This window comes from Pongo pygmaeus, chromosome 4 (genome assembly GCF_028885625.2).
Source record: "Pongo pygmaeus isolate AG05252 chromosome 4, NHGRI_mPonPyg2-v2.0_pri, whole genome shotgun sequence".
NCBI classification, from domain to species: Eukaryota; Metazoa; Chordata; class Mammalia; order Primates; family Hominidae; genus Pongo; species Pongo pygmaeus.
In genome coordinates, this window is record NC_072377.2 from 112,920,938 (window position 1) to 112,936,464 (window position 15,527).

The 15,527-nt window shown below is 37.0% G+C and overlaps 1 protein-coding gene and 1 pseudogene across 13 annotated transcripts in view; both read left to right on the forward strand.

Moving 5' to 3' along the window:
- The window catches only part of FER (FER tyrosine kinase), a 461,370-nt gene that overhangs the window by 22,863 nt on the left and 422,980 nt on the right, over window positions 1-15,527 (forward strand). Inside the window, exon 1 of one of the 13 annotated variants that reach the window (XM_063665116.1) lies at window positions 11,095-11,216. The exons of the other annotated variants lie outside the window; for them this stretch is intronic. The gene's annotated coding sequence lies outside the window, so the exon portion shown is untranslated. Of the gene's footprint in view, window positions 1-11,094; window positions 11,217-15,527 lie in introns of those variants that run through there. 13 annotated transcript variants of the gene reach the window in all.
- Window positions 1-15,527, forward strand: part of LOC129036223 (probable serine/threonine-protein kinase PkwA) — a 36,433-nt pseudogene that overhangs the window by 20,055 nt on the left and 851 nt on the right.

Here is a 15,527-nt window from a genome sequence, read left to right on the forward strand (position 1 = left end):
TTTTTTAAGGAAAGCAAAACAACAGATAATTTGGAGATGAGGAGGTGGAATCTACTTTAGATAGGGTCATATAAAGCTCCTCTGAGGGGTTGATATTTAAGATGATACCTATTATATGAGAAGGAGCTATTTAAAGAGTGAGTGTTGGGGCAGGGGAAGGGAGTTGTTTTTGATTGGAAGAGCATCCTCATTAGAAGGAATACTGTGTGCAGAGACCCTGAATGAGGAAGGAGCTTGGTGAATTTGAGGGACCAAAAAATACCAGTGTGGTTGACATAGTGAAAGAGGCAGATTTGAGTAGGAAGAGATTATAGAAATATTTAGGGTTTTGAAGGGTTTGGCCCAAGGTTTGCATTTTATATCATTTTAACTGCTGTGTGAGACATGGACTGGTTGAAAGGAAAGTGAAAGCTGGCTTTTAGGAGCTGAGGTGAGATAGTGATGGCCTGCATGATGGTTGTAGCAATAAGGGAGAGATGGATGAATTTGAGATGCATTTTTGTTTTTTTTTTAGGCAGAACTCATAGGACTTGTATATTGTTTGGGCATGGAAAGAGAGAGAGAGAACATACTCAAGGATGACTTCAAGAATTTTGGTTTTTGAGCAGCTGATTAGAAGCTGGTATCACGTACAGAAACCTTTTAGAAAACTATCTTTCTTGTTAACTGATGGATTGCTTATTTTAGCAAAAGGCACTTAGCTATAGTGCTAGAAATAACATTAATGCTGGAAATAAAGCATCTGGCAAATTTGTAATATATACTAGTTAATACTTTATTTTGCTTTTTTTCCACTGATTATTATTATTATTATTATTATTTTTTGAGATGGAGCTTCGCTCTTTTTGCCCAGGTTGGAGTGCAATGGCACAATCTCGATTCACCACAACCTCCACCTCTTGAGTTCAAGCGATTCTCCTGCCTCAGCCTCCCGAGTAGCTGGGATTACAGGCATGTGCCACCATGCCCGGCTAATTTCATATTTTTAGCAGAGATGAGGTTTCTCCATGTTGGTCAGGCTGGTCTTGAACTCCCGGCCTCAGGTGATCCTCCCACCTTGGCGTCCCAAAGTGCTGGGGTTACAGGCATGAGCCACTGCGCCTGGCCTTTTATAATTTTTAATTAATTATGAGTTGAATTTTATCTGACTTCAGAGTCTTTCTGGAAGTGAAAATAATTGGTCTATACTTTTAAACTGAGTTTTAAGTCTACTCTCCCTTGCGCTCTTTTAAAAGAGATAATTCTTTTAAGATTTTTGGCCAGTCCGAAATCTTCCCAGACTGTTAATTCAAAGTTCTAATATGTAATTTTATTGTTACTTATTTCAAAGACTTCCTTTTTTCTTTCTTTATGGGACAGAGTCTTGCTGTATTGCCCAGGCTGGAGTGCAGTTGCACAATCACAGCTCATTGCAGCCTGGAGACGGAGACAGAGTTTTGTTATGTTGCCCAGGCTGTTCTCCTGAGCACAAGCCATCCTCCCACCTCAGCCTCCCAAAGTGTTGGGACTACATCTGTGAGCTACAGTGCCTGGCCTATTTGGAGATTTTCAAGCATCTCACCCTTAGATGTATGTCATACTAACCTCACTTGAAAGCAACTAGCCTGTCTAAATTCCTAGGAGGTTCATTTATTATCTTTTTGGTTTTACAGCTTCATCAGAGGATATTTATATTCAACTTCTTAGGATTGATATTTCAGGTGCAAAGTGAAATGGAATAAACCTTAAAATAAATCTATGTATTATTTGTTTCTTCTAAATTCATCAGTAGTCCTACCTTTCATTTTTTTCTCTGAAAACAAATTTTTTTTTTTTTTGAGATGGAGTCTCACTCTGTCACCCAGGCTGGAGTGCAGTGGCGTGATCTCGGCTCACTGCAACCTCTGCCTCCCGGGTTCAAGCAGTGCTCTGCCTCATCCTCCCGAGTAGCTGGGATTACAGGTGCCCGCCACCATGCCCAGTTAATTTTTGTATTTTTAGTAGAGACAGGGTTTCACCATGTTGGCCAAGCTGGTCTTGAACTCCTGACCTTGTGATCCACCTGCCTCGGCCTCCCAAAGTGCTGGGATTACAGGCTTGAGCCACCATGCCCGGCCCCTCTGAAGAATTTTTAAGATGTTTTCTCAAAAAAGTTAGTAGTTGTGTGTGCTGTCTATAAAAGGCATTTGGTTATCTGTTTTAACTATTTTATTTTTATCCTTACAACAGTTCTATTTTTCCTACTTTGCATATGGTTATCTTTTGAGTTTTAGAGCTGAGAGGTAGTAGTAGAATTTTAGTAGTAGTAGGATTTTATAACTGAAAAATGCCTGGGAGATTATTCCACTTCCTTCTCCTTTAGCTGGGACCTAGAGAGGTTCTCTGACCTGCCCCAGATCATGTAGCTGGCTTTCATGATTGTTGAGGCTAGTGCTGCTTTCACTCATCACGCTTCAAACTGGTCTCCTCTCATGCTTCCTGTATTTCTCTCTTTTCAACATTTATTGAAAACGTTCAGTGCCACATCAAAATTGAGTATATAGGACAATGAACACCTATATTACCTTTTACCTGGACTCAGTGTTAACATTTTGCCACATTTTCTTTCTTCACATATTTATATATGTAAAAAATATGTTAAAAAATCATTTGAAACAATATTAAAGACATCATGATAACTTAAAACTTTTAGCATGCAGATCCTGAGAACATGGATAATTTCCTACATAATCACAGTACCAATATAATATATAAGAAAATAACCATAACATTAAGAATGTATTTGTCTTTTTGTTCATTTTGGCTGCTATGACAAAATACCTGAGACTGCGTAATTTATAAACAACAGAAATTTATTTCCCATAGTTAGGGAGTCTAGGAAGTCCAACATCAAGACACCAGCAGGTTTAGTGTCTGGAGAAGGCTTGTTCTTCATAGATGGTGCCTTTTTGGTGACCTCATATGACAGGAGGGATGGAACTGCGAAGGGGGAATGCAGCTCTCTGCAGCCTCTTTTATAGGGTGTTAATTCTGTCTATGAGTGCAGATCATTCATGGCCTAATCACCTCCTAAGGGCCCCTACTCTTAATACTGTCACCTTGGGCGGTTAAGTTGAATTTTGGAGAGACACATATATTCAAACCATAGTAGTGTTTAATGCAGTGGTTTGTATTCAGATCTCCCCTGTTATGCCTAAAAAATATAAATATATATATATATATATATAGTTGTTGTTATAGGATTCAAGCAGGTTTCTTGTATTGCGTTTGCTTCTTATGCCTCTTTATTCTTTTTTATTTTCAAACAGCTGCTTGCTTTTTTTTTCATGATCTGTATTTTCTTTTAAGAGAGAAGATTTGTATGTATTTAACATCTCTTCTGGGAATTGCCTGGTTTCTTAGAATACTATTCATCCAAAATTTATTTGCAGTTTGCCTTTTTGTTTAAATTCCCTGAGATAGCTGGAGATAACATTGTCATTTCCAAGCTTTTTTTTCCTCAAAACATAATTTCAACTTTAAATATACATGACATTGGCTGTGGTTTTTACATTTGGTTGCATTAAGTTAAAGATAAGAAAACTGGGAGATTATGTTGGACTTGATCTGCTGGCACTAGTCAGCAATTGAAATTCAAGGAGTTCCTCCTCCACCCTCCATTGCCTATACTCACCTTCTAACCAGGAATTCTATCTAGGAATACGTATCTATTAATAGTAGCTTTGGACATTATAAAGCAGTAGCAGTCTAGTCTTTCAGAAGTGCATACTTTCAAGTCAGAAGTAGATTAAAATGCAAACGATGTGTAAGCAAGTACATAGAGACACTCAGAGCTAAGCACAATCAGAAAAGATTTAATTAAATACCCTCTCTCTCTGGTACTTGTGTAGAACTGTCACTCAGCGAGTGTTCTCTTTTACCTTCTTTCCTTGCTTTTGCGTTTCATAGATTTGGTAGGTTTTCTTTGAGAAGGGTATGAAATTTGGAACGAGTGTAGCTTTTTTAGGAGGAGGTAGGGGTGACTTTTAAGTGGGATATTTACTTTTATTTATTAATTTTTTCTTTATTATTTTAAGCTCGGGGTACATGTGCAGGATGTGCAGGTTTATTATATAGGTAAACATGTGCCATGGTGGTTCGCTGCACAGATCATCCCATCACCTAGGTATTAAGCCCAGCATCCATTAGCTATTCTTCCTGATACTCTCCCTTTCCCCACACCCCTGCTGTCCCACAGGCCCTAGTGGGTATTGTTCCCCTCCCTGTGTCCATGTGTTCTCATTGTTCAGCTCCTGCTTATAAGTAAGAACATGTGGTATTTGGTTTTCTGTTCCTACGTTACTTTGCTGAGAATTATGGCTTCCAACTCCATCCATGTCCTTTCAAAGGACATAATCTCATTCCTTTTTATGGCTGCATAGTATTCCATGGTATATATGTACACATTTTCTTTATCCATTCTATCATTGATGGCCATTTAGGTTAATTCCATGTCTTCGCTGTTGTGAATAGTGTGGCAGTGAACATATGCATGCATGTATCTTTATAATAGAATGATTTATATTTCACTGGGTATATACCCAGTAATAGGATTGCTGGGTCAAATGATATTTCTGTCTCTAGGTCTTTGAGGAATCGCCACACTGTCTTCCACAATGGTTGAACTAATTTACACTACCACCAACAGTGTAAAAGCATTCATTTTTCTCCACAACCTCACCAATATCTGTTGGTTTTTGACTTTTTAATAATAACCATTCTGACTGGTGTGAGATGGTATCTCATTGTGGTTTTTGTTTGTTTGTTTGTTTATTTTACTTTAAGTTCTGGTATACATGTGCAGAATGTTCAGGTTTATTACATAGGTATATGTGTGCCATGGTGGTTTGCCGCACCTATTGACCCATCCTCTAAGTTCCCTCCCCTCACCTGCTCCCCAACAGACCCTGGTGTGTGTTGTTCCCCTCCCTGTGTCCATGTGTTCTGATTGTTCACCTCCCACTTATGAGTGAGAACATGGGATGTTTGGTTTTCTTTTCCTGTGTTAGTTTGCTGGGGATGATGGCTTGCACCTTCATCCATGTCCCTGCAAAAGATATGCTCTCATTCCTTTTTATGGCTGCATAGTATTCCATGGTATGTATGTACCACATTTTCTTTATCCAGTCTATCATTGATGGGCATTTGGGTTGGTTCTGACTCCGCTATTTTAAATAGTGCTGCAATAAACATACGTGTGTGTGTCTTTATAGTAGAATGATTTATGTTCCTTTGGGTATAGACCCAATAATGGGATTGCTGGGTCAAGTTGTATTTGTGGTTCTAGATCCTTGAGGAATTGCCATGCTGTCTTCCACAATGGTTGAACTAATTTACATTCCCATCAACAGTGTAAAAGCATTCCTATTTCTCCACAGCCTCTCCAGCATCTATTTTTTCTTGACTTTTTAATAATCACCATTGTGATTGGCATGAGAGGTTATCTCATTGTGGTTTTGATTTGCATTTCTGTAACGATCAGTGGAGCTTTTTTTTGTGTTTGTTGGCTACATAAATGTCTTTTTTTGAGACGTGTCTGTTCATATCCTTTGCCCACTTTTAGATGGTGTTTTTTTTTTCTTGTAAATTTGTTTTAGTTCCTTGTAAATTTTGGATATTAGACCTTTGTCACATGGGTAGATTGCAAAAATTTTCTCCCATTCTGTAGGTTGCCTGTTCACCCTGATGATAGTTTCTTTCACTGTGCAGAAGCTCTTTAGTTTAATTAGATCCCATGTGTCAATTTTGGCTTTTGTTGCAATTGCTTTTGGTATTTTCATCATGAAGTCTTTGCTCATGCCTGTGTCCTGAATGATTTTTCTAGGTTTTCTTCTAGAATTTTTATGGTTTTGGGTTTTAAATTTAAGTCTTCAATCCATCTGAGTTAATTTTTGTGTAAGGTGTAAGGAGGTGGTCCAGTTTCAGTTTTCTGCATATGGCTAGCCAGTTTTCTCAGCACCATTTATTGAATAGGAGATCCTTCCCCATTGCTTGCTTTTGTCAGGTTTGTCAAGGATCAGTTGGTTGTAGATGTGTGGTGTTATTTCTGAGATCCCTGTTCTGTTCCATTTGTCTATATGTCTGTTTTGGTACTAATACCATGAATGAATTTTGAATGAATTAATTGTATCCTCATTACCTGTGAACTTGTCTAGTTATTTTTACTACACTGTAAATTGTTTGAAGGCAGTAATCTAGATTTTATTCATCTTTGTATCCCTTACGATTATCTGTCACATGATTCCCTAATAAATGCCTGTTGATTTATATCAATACCTTAAAGAAAACATTTTTGTTAATAATTCTGCTCTCCTTAAATAATTTTAAATATCAGTACTTCAAATGTAGTTTAAAAATAAAAATATAATAGTTGATTTAAAAGCAAACATGTTATTCATTTGTTTATAGACTTTCAAAGTTTTTATTAATTGTTTTCTGTCAGTGGGAGATCATTATCTGTTAATGTTTCTCCAATAGGCTGGCCAGTCAGGTGCTGTTTCACTTGCATGTAACTTTTATATTAAATTGAGTTAGAACCAACACTTTCAAATTAAGAAAGCATAGGAGGAGTTTTAAATATTATGTCCATAGGTAGTGAAGGTCAGCATATGTTAATTGGTAATGAATGATATTGTTTTGGTAGCTAAGCTTTGGTGACTGTTCATTTAAGTGCTTCTGAAAAAAGACCTCACTTTGTATTCATGTGAAGTTAGTTTTTTGGTTTGTACTTGCATGCTTAGTGGCTTTTTGTGACTTTGTTTCTATCTTGCTGTGGCAGCTTAATATTTTATTCAAACACAGGCACTCTATTTGTGACTTCTGTCAGTATTGAAGCATGTAAAAGGTAGGAAATACCTTATGATAATTCGTCTTGTACTTTAATTATTTTATAGTCTTTATTACTATACAAACATATTCTGATAATATAACTTGAACCATAAACTAATTTTGATAGGTTTTTATTAGTCAAAGATTATAAATTCAAGCTGTATTGAATTTCCTTCTAGTTAATAAGAATATATGTTGGGGGAAGAATGAAGGATTTCCTATTTCTATTACATAGTTTTTATTCACGTATTTCTGGTTTTTATGAATTGGTGTACTTTCAGTAGTATAGTTGAATCTCTATATCAATGTTAAAATAAAGGAAATAAATGAATATTTTCAACCATAAAACATAATCCTGTTAAAAAATAAATTGCCCCTATAATTTAGGCAATTTATTACTAATTACAAAAAAGCAAATATTTAAAACCAATTAAATTTCATGTTAGATAAAAACAATATTTCCATCTTTGTACTTGGAGAATGTAAAAATTGCCAGTTGTGGAGGCAAAAGTTGAAAAACAGGAGACATTTTATACAGATACTTGCATATACCCTTATATTCACAAGAAATACTGTGGGAATCCGATTATCCTTCCAAGGAAACTAGTTATCTGTTTTACATTTTGCTTTTTAATAACTTCCATTTCTGTTTAAAAACTATGTATTTATAGATTTATTTTATGTAAATTAAACTTCTGATTTTAGAAAACAGCAATTTTAATGGTTTTTAAAAAAAGTTTTAAATCACTATTTATGGTGCATTGAAAACTCAACGTGTAAGCACTCACTTAACCCTAAATACCAAATTAAATAACATTAAATAAGATAGATTTAAATAAATCTAAATAGTCAATACTTTAGTAGGATTTTTACTAGTTTTACTTTTCAAAAATATACTTTTTAACAGTAGATACTGTTGCTAATAACATGCATGCACTTTTGTGTAATATTCTGTTTCTGCCTGATTTATACTTACTATCCAGGAAATCATAGAAACTATTGTTTAAAAATCTCATTTTATTGACCTCTTCATGCCAGGCGTATTGGCCTATGCCTGTAATCCCAGCACTTTGGGAGGCCAAGGTGGGAGGATTGCTTGGGGCCAGAAGTTGGAGACCAGCCTGGGATTATTGTTGTTGTTTTTTAACTGGTGAATTTGGAAAGATCTTTATAGTTATAAATTGTACTTCTTTGTCAGATATATGGCTTGCAGATATGGCTTGCAGATATTTGCTCCCAATCTGTAGCTGGTCTTATTCTTATTTTTATTTTTATGTAATAGAATTTTTTTAGAGCAGTTTTAACAGCAAAATTTGGAGAAAGGTACAGAGATTTCCCACATACTTCCACCCCTTACATATCCTCTGTTATCAATATTTCTCACCAGAGTGGTATATTTGTTTACAATTGATGAACCTACACTGATATGTCATTATCCCCCAAAGACTGTAGTTTACATGAGGGTTCACTCTTGGTGTTGTACATATTATGGGTTTGGAAAAATACACAGTGACATGTATCCACCATTATAGCATCATAGAGGGTAGTTTCACTGTCCTAAAAATCCTCTGTACTCCAACTATTCATTCCTCTCTTCCCTCTAAACCCTGGCAACCACTGATCTTTTTACTGTTGTATGAGTCCATTTCCACACTGCTGATAAAGACATACCTGAGACTGGGAATTTTGCAAAAGAAAGAGGTTTATTGGACTTATAGTTCCACATGACTGGGGAGGCCTCACAATCATGGTGGAAGGCAAGGAGGAGCAAGTCACATCTTACGTGGATGGCAGCAGGCAAAGAGTGAGCTTGTGTAGAGAAACTCCCATTTTTAAAACCATCAGATCTCGTGAGACCCATTCACGATCACGAGAATAGCAAGGGAAAGACCCACCCCCATGATTCAGTCATCTCCCACAGGGTCCCTCCCACAACACGTGGGAATTATGGGAGCTACAAAATGAGATTTGGGTGGGGACACAGAGCCAAATCATATCAACTGTCTTCATAGTACTGCTTTTTTCAGAATGTCATATAGGTATAATCGTGCCACATATAGCCTTTTCTGATAGACTTTTTTCATTTAGTAAGGTGCATTTAAATTTCTCCATGTCTTTTCATGGCTTGATAGTTCAGGTCTTTTTAGTGCTGAATAATATTCCATTGTTTGTATTTACCACAGTTCATCTATTCACCTACTGAAAGACATTGGTTGCTTCCAAGTTTTGGCAATTATGAATAAATCTGCTGTAAACATTGATGTTCAATGTTCAGGTTTTTGTGTGGATATAAAATTTCAACTCTTTCCATACCAAGGACTTATGGGGCATTTAATTTAATCGTAGTTAATATGATTGCATTTTGTATGGTAAGAGTATGTTTAGTTTTGTGAGAAACTGCCAAACTGTCTTCCAAAGTGGCTATACCATTTTGCATTCTTACCAGCAATAAATGAGAGTTCCTGTTGCTCCACATCCTCACCAGCATTTAGTGTTAACAGTGTCCTGGATTTTGGCTGTTCTGATAAATGTGAGGTGGTGTCTCAATGTTGTTTTAATGTGCATTTCCTAGAAGTCATGTGATGTGGAGCATCTTTTCATATGCTTATTTTCTGTCCGTGTATATTCTTTGGTGAGTTGTTTGTTAAGGTCTGTGGCCCATTTTTAAATTGGGTTGTTTTCTTATTATTCTTTGTACATTTTGGATAATGGTCCTTTATCAGAAATATCTGTTATAAATATATTTTCCCAGTTTGTGGTTTGTCTTTTCATTCTCTTGACAGTGTGTTTCAAAGAGCAGAAAATATAATTTTAATGAAGTTCAGCTTATTCTTTCTTTCATAGATTGTGCCTTTGGTGTTAAATCTCAAAAGTCATGTTCAAACTCAAGGGAATCTAAATTTTCTCCTATGTTGTCCTCTAGGAGTTTTACTTTTGCATTTTACATTTTGGCCTATGATTAATTTTGAGTTAATTTTTGTGAAGTGTGTAAGATCTGTGTCTAGGCTTTTTTTTTTTTTTTTGCAAGTGGATGTCCAATTGTTCTAGCACCATATGTTGAAAAGACGATCTTTTCTTGGTTGTATTGCTTTCTTTGTCAAAGATCAGTTGACTGTATTTTTGTTTGTCTATTTGTGTACTCTCTGTTCTGTTCTATTGATCTATTTGTCTGTTCTTTTGCTCATGCCACACCTGTTTTGATTACTGTAACTTTATTGTAAGTCTTGAAACTGGGCAGCATCAGTCTTCCAACTTTATTCTTTTCCTTTAATGCTGTGTTGGCTATTCTGGGTCTTTTGCCAGAATCTATTTACTGATCTCCACAAAATAACTTGGTAAGATTTTGATTGGGATTAAATTGAATCTATAAATGAAATTGGGAAGAATTGACATTTTGACAATATTGACTCTTCTTGTCCATGAACATGGAATATCTCTTCATTTATTTAGTTCTTTGATTTCTTTAATCAAAAGTGTGTAAGTTTTTCTCATATTCATCTTGAACATATTTTGTTAGATTTATATGTAAGTATGTCATTTTGGAGGCTACCAATATAAATGTTATTGTGTTTTTACTTTCAAATTGTACTTGTTCATTGCTGGTATTTAGGAAAGCAATTGACTTTTGTGTATTAGCCTTGAAGCCTGCCATTGCTGTAATTGCTTATTAGTTCAAGGAGTTCTTTGGGTCAGTTCTTTCAGATTTTCTACACAGTCAGTCTTGTCATCTGTGAACAAACACAGTTTTATTTTATTTTTCCCGATCAGTACACTTTTAAAGTCTCCTTCTTATCTTACTGCATTAGCTAGGACTTCCAGTAAGATGTTGAGAAGGAGAGGTGATGGGACAACCTTGCCTTGTTCTGGATTTTAGTAGGATCAAAATAATAAAATACTAATTACCACCTCCATCCTTTGTACCATTGCTCTTATTTATTACACTTATAGATAAATATACATAAGCATATATCTGTATACACACACATAAGCATACATAATCAAATATATTGTTGCTATTTTGAACAAATGCTTATGTGTTAGATCGACTGAGAGTAAGAAAAACACATAAGCATACATAATCGAATATATTGTTGCTGCTATTTTGAACAAATGCTTATGTGTAAGATCAATTGAGAGTAAGAAAAACAAATGTTCTTTAAATCTTACCTTCACTTATTCATCTCCAGTGCTTTTCTTTATATAGATCTCAGTTTCTGACCTCTATCATTTTTCTTTCCCCTAGAGAACTTTTCTGTCGGACATTTCTTGCAAATTGGATCTACTGGCAACAAATTCCCTCAATTTTTATGTTTGAGAAACTATTTCTCTTTCACTTTTGAAGGATAATTTTGCAAGGTACATAATTCTAGGTTAGTGGTTTTTTTTTTTTTTACTTTTTATCTTAAGATTTTAAATAATTCACTTCACTCCCTTCTTGCTTATATGGTTTTGGAGGTAATGTCAATCTAATTATTCTCTTTGCTCTTTGATAGGTAATGTCTTTTTTCCACTGGCTTCTTTCAGGATTTTTTCTTTATCTTTTATTTTCTGTAGTTTGAATTGTGATATGCCTAGGTGTAGTTTTTTGTTGTTGTTGGTTGTTTGTTTTTTAATCATTATCCTGTTTGGAGTTTTCTGAGCTTTTTGGATTGGTGGTTTAGTGCTGACATTGATTTGGTGAAATTGTCATTTATTATTGTTTCAAATATTTTTTCTGTTCCTTTCTCTCATTCTTCTTTTGGTATTCCCATTACATGTATGTTACACCTTTTTTAGTTGTTCCACAGTTTTTGTATATTCTGCTCTGTATTTTTTCAGTCTTTTTTCTGTTTGCTTTGTAGTTTTTTTTTTAGGTATCTGTTGGGATATCCCTTAGATATTCTTTCCTCAGCTGTGTCCAGTCTACTAGACTGAGCCTATCAACTTAATTGAACCCAACATAGGCATTCTTCATTTCTGTTACAGTGTTTTTGATCTCTGGTGTTTCTTTTTGGTTCTGTCTTAGAATTTCCATTTCTCTGCTTACATTGCCCATCTGTTCTTATATGCAGTCTATTTTATCCATTAGAACCCTTAGCATATTAATCATAGTTGTTTTTAGTAATTGAGCTGATGATTCTCACATCATTTGCCATGTCTGAGTCTGGTTCTTATACTAGCTCTCTTTCTTCAGACTGTGTTTTTTTGTTTGTTTGTTTGTTTGAGATGGAGTCTCACTCTGTAACCCAGGCTGGAATGCAGTGGTATGATTTTGGCACACTGCAACCTCTGCTTCCTGGGTTCAAGCGATTATCCTGCCTCAGCCTCTCAAGTAGCTAGGATTACAGGCACCTGCTTACCACACCTGGCTAATTTTTGTGTTTTTAGTAGAGATGGCATTTCACCATGTTGGCCAGGCTGGTCTTGAACTCCTGACCTCAGGTGATCCACCTGCCTCGGCCTCCCAAAGTGCTGGGATTACAGGCGTGAGCCACCGTGCCCAGCCCAGCCTGTGTTTTTTGCCTTTTAGTGTGACATATAAATGTTTCTTGATAGCTGAAGCTGATGTCTTGGGTAAAAGGAGCTGCTGTATAGGCCTTTAGTAATGTGGCAGTAAGGTGTTGGGGGATAGGAAGCATTCTACAGTCTAATGATTAGATCTCAGTCTTTTAATGAGTCTCTGTGTCTCTGGGTGTGAGCTTCACAGATGTTTGTTAGCACTATCCCCCTGTCTCCCAAGGTAAGACAGCATGGCTAGTATGGGCTGCAATTGGTATTTCCTATTTCCCTTCCTATAAGTTAGTTAGGCTCTGATAAAACCCCAGCAGGCTCTGACTAAATAGTTTTTCCTGAAGGAAAGACCTTATTAAGAACAGAATGTTCTAGCTTATTTAAAAATAATTTTGTTTTCCCTCCCTCTGTCAGAAGTAATAGGGTTTTTTTTTTTTTTTTCCCCACCCTGTAATACATACTGTGAGAACCATATTGATTTACTGGAGGTGAAACTAATAAAAGTATGAAGGCTGTCCTATGACTGAGTCCCCCTGGCTTTTTAAGTTTCCCACTTGTTGGCACTGAGCCTTCAGCAGTTTGTCAATTACAGTTCAGTTTTTCCTACCCTGCACTGGTTCCTGCAGAGTTTTCTGCTTCAGTGTGATGGGATTCTTTGCAGTCACCTGTTTCTCCAATTTGTGGGGCAGTGGTTTGCCGTGTGACTTAATTTCTCCTACTGATCTGAGAAGAGTTGTAGATTTTTCAGTTTGTTTAGCTTTTCTTGTTGGTAGGATGGCCTAGTGACTTCCAAGTATATATATATTTTTTTAAGAGATGAGATTTTGCTATGTTGCCCAAGCTGGACTCAAACTCCTGGCCTTAAGTGATCCTCCCCCTTCAACCTCCTGCATAGACCAAGTTTCTTACATGCCCAGTAGAAGCCAGAAGTTGCAACTTGTTTTCATCTTGTTCACATGAGCAAAATATTTTACTTTTGATGAGGTCCATTTTATTCATTTTTTCTTTTTTGGATTGTGGTTTTGGTGTCAAATCTAAGGACTCTGCCTAGCTTTAGATCTGAAAGATTTCCTCCTGTATTTTTTTTCTCTAAATGTTAGCAGCTTTATGTTTACATGTAAGTCCATAATCCTTTTGAGTTAAATTTTTGTTTTCTTTTTATTTTTTTGATAGAGATGGGGTCACACTTTGTTGCCCAGGCTGATCTTGAACTCCTGGGCTCAAGCAATATGCCTGCTTTGGCCTCCCAGAGTGCTGGGATTACAGGTGTGAGCCACTGTGCCAGGACCGAGTTAAATTTTGTAACAGTTGTCAGTCAAGGTTCTTTTTTCTTTTCTGCCAATAGATGCCTAATTGCCCCTGTACTGTTTATTGAAAAGGCTATTCTTCTTCTATTGAATTACTGTTGGCCCTTTGTCAAAAATCAGTTGAACATATTTGTGTTGGTTATTCCTGGATTCTCTGTTCTGTTTCATTGATCTATTTTCTGTCTTCTACTAATAGCACAGTGTCTTGATTTCTGTAGCTCTACAGCAGGCTGGACCATATTTCTTTGAATTATCTTTCAGTCTGGCTGTCTTTCTCTTCTCCTTGCACTCGGATAATACAAATGTTGGATCTTTTGTTGTTGTCCCACAGGTCTGTGAGGCTTTCTTAATTTTTTCTATTTTTTTCTGTGTTGTTTGGATTGGGTGAATTCTGTTGTTCTGTCCATAAGCTCATTGATTGTATCCTGTGTCACCTTCACTCTACTATTGAGCCTATCTAGCTTGTCTTTTGTTATTGCATTTCTTAGTTACATAATTTTCATCTGGTTATTTTTATAACTTGTATTTCCTTGCTTTGATCTTCTATTTTTACATTTGTTTTAAGAGAATTTATAATTGATTGTTGAAGCATTTTTACAATGGTTGTTTTAAAATTCTTGTCAGATAATTTCAACATCTGATTCATCTAGGTGTTTGCATTGGTTGATTGTCTTTTCTCATTCAAGTTATGATTTTTCTTGGTTCTTGGTGTGACAGGTGATTTCCATTTGAAACTTAAATATTTTGTCTAATATGTTAGGAGATTCTGAGGGCTAGTTCAACCTTTTATTTTCACAAGCAATCTTCCTGTTTAGGTTTATCATGCAGGTCTTAGCCTGTATTTTTGTGGGTTGTGCTTCCAATGATAGTTTAATTTTGAGTCTGCACTGTTGTTTTGGTTGGCTTCTTGTATCTAGTGGCACTAGGGCTCGCACTGGTCTCTGCTGGTGCTGCCTGAGGGAGTAGGGATTCATTCTTAAGCTGAGTTAGTGTATATCTATTGCTGGGGAAGGGATGGGCTGGGATTTCCTTACCATGCTCCCTGCTACCCTGATGTCTCTGGACAGGGGAGGAGAGTCTTGGACATGTGGAGAACAAGAGGCTTCCTAGGACTGGATATCTAGCAAAACTGGGTTTGGCTTGCCAGTTCCGACTGCCTGTTCTGATGTCTGTGGGTAGAGAAGGAGATCCTCAGACCTGTGAAGACTGAGGTTCTTGACCGGTTCCTCACTAGGCCCTCTGGTTCTTTGTGCCTGCCTTTGTTTCTCTTGATGGAAAAGGGGAATCTCGAGTTGCCATCATCATGACTGAGCAGATGACCCTTTGTGGCACCCTCAGGGCCCCAACGGCTGGGTAAACCAGACCACTGCTACTCCACAGTTCCTGGACAAGATCCTGTCCACCTCTCAAGACAAGAGCACCATTACGTAGAAACTGAGCAGGGAAGATACCAACTATGGCATCTCACAACATGCTCTGTGTGGTCACTCCCACCTTTTTAGTGACTTGGTCACCTCCTCAGATGGTCACATTGCCCTCTGAAGCTCCTTGGATGGAACCCCGTGCCTCTAGGATTTCACAATGGGCATCACCGTGAGACAATTTGTGCGCCATACCAAGGACGTGCTGAATGTGGCCTCCCCTGACAACCAGCAGATTGTCTGTGGATCATGAGATAAAACCATCAAGTTATAGAAAACCCTGGGTGCCAAGACCAGCTTGGTCGTGGAGACCCTAACCCAGCGGTGCTAGAGGAATTAAAGACACACACACAGAAATATAATGTGTGGAGTGGGAGATCAGGGATCTCACAGGCTTCAGAGCTGAGAGCCCTGAACAGAGATTTACCCACATATTTATTGACAGCAAGCCAGTGATAAGCAT